A 1864-nucleotide genomic window follows, 5' to 3' on the forward strand; every position below is an offset into this window, starting at 1 on the left:
ATACAAAATTCTGAATTAATTTCAAAATTTTATAAAACCGATGAAGTTCTCCAAGTGAGTAAGAGAGAACTTGATTTGGATTCGACTCGGCCGCCTGCGGTCGCCGGGGTAGGCCAGCCCGCACTGCAGCGGCGTGGCCGCGCTGCCTGCCCAGCGGGCGCTCTCACCAGGCCCGCGGGCGAGCTCTGCCCTCGCCTATCCCGCTCGGTACGCACCTGATGACCTTGTCGCCCTCGGCCCTGCTGGACACGGACGCGCGGGTGGCCGGGGGCAGCGGTCCGCCGTCCAGCGCCCAGGCGACCTGCGGCGTGGGCGCGCCCCAGACCTCGCAGCGGGCGCTCCACTGCGCTCCCGGCGACAGCGTCTCGTTGGGGAACGTGCCCAGCAGCACGGGCGCGGCGTCTGAGAACAGATGCAGTCGGTATACAAAGTTTTGCGCGCGACCAAAAAGTAGAGGTGAGCGACATTAATCGTAAAAAAAAAACAAAGTTTTTTTTTGTTTTTGAGTGTACCTCCGAGCCGCAGGTGCGCCGAGCCCTGGGCCGCCTCCTGGCCGTTACTGACGAAGCACTGGTACATCCCGCCGTCGGAGCGCTGCACGGACTCCAACTTGAGAACCTGCGAGGAAATCAAAGTTAAAACAAGATTACTTTCCACGCCGCGGAGCTCTCCCACATTGTTCCCTCTGTCTCTCTCGCTCACGACGCGGCCGGCTATATCGCCATCTTGATTATTCCCGTCCTTCTCCCACCTTTCCTCTCGCTTCTCATTCTTCTCTCTTTCTCCGCCTCTCGTCGTTTCTTTCGTTCCTGCTCTCCCCTAATTATGCTTGGAATTCGCCCCTGAGCCCAACGCAATGATTTCCAAACTGGCACACCGCGGGAATCTTCGCAGCTTTAGGGCCGTTGGCGTGGCGTGGAGGGGCGCGGCCAGGCGCGCAGGTGGGATAGGACCATCCATTACGGCCGAGGCATCGCCAATTATCCCGCAATTAGACCGGCACAGCCTGCTGGCCTCCTTATAAATCATCATCAAAACTGGCGCTCGGTTCAAACACTATGGCGCACCCTCAAGGCTTTCTTAATTCCTAAAACCTTAAAGTTAACAATGGGCCATTATTGATGCAAGCGATGTAAACGATATTCGTTTCGTTAGTTACCCCATTCTCCGTATGACTGCTTCGCCCTGTGTCATAATACTTCCCCTCTCGCCTCGCCACCAATGGACAGAGCACGATAAAAATAACGCTTACTTGGTTCGCCAGCACCAGTATGGCTATAACCAAGCCGATTTTGACAATTCCCTTGTAAATACTTGGAAACTCTGTGCGATGTTTTCAACTAGAGATAAGGCGGGTACTTAAGTCAGAGAAGGAAGCAACTTTGATGCAAACAAGTTCGAAGAGGACAAATATCCCATTTAAGTGGATTTCAGGCTAAATTGTACTGGCAGATTGCGCATACGATTTTGTGATTTTAGGTGGGTCTTTCTTGGAATGATTTCAAGGAACGGTGTACATTTAATTTCACACTGATTTAGATCGAAATTCGCATTCTAAGTCCAAAAGTGCAGATTAATAAGTAACAAGCTAAACGTCCAGCGAAACACAGGAGTTGGTCACTCCTTTTGACACAGACCGGACTAGGAGCACCGAGATCCTGTGGCCAGCACTGGTTGAGGTTAGACCGAAGGGAGGGTGGGAGCGGTGGGAGCAATGGGGGAACAGGGAGGAGCGGGAGGTCGGGTAGGATACGACGGGGCTCACCAATCGGCTCAAATGACCCGCAAACATAAGCTGCTGGTCGCACACGATGGGGATCGCCACGGGGGGTGGTGAGGAGACAGGCTGGAAGTGAAAAGGGGG

The sequence above is a fragment of the Frankliniella occidentalis genome, unplaced genomic scaffold (genome assembly GCF_000697945.3).
Source record: "Frankliniella occidentalis isolate FOCC.00 unplaced genomic scaffold, Focc_3.1 Scaffold7, whole genome shotgun sequence".
NCBI lineage: Eukaryota > Metazoa > Arthropoda > Insecta > Thysanoptera > Thripidae > Frankliniella > Frankliniella occidentalis.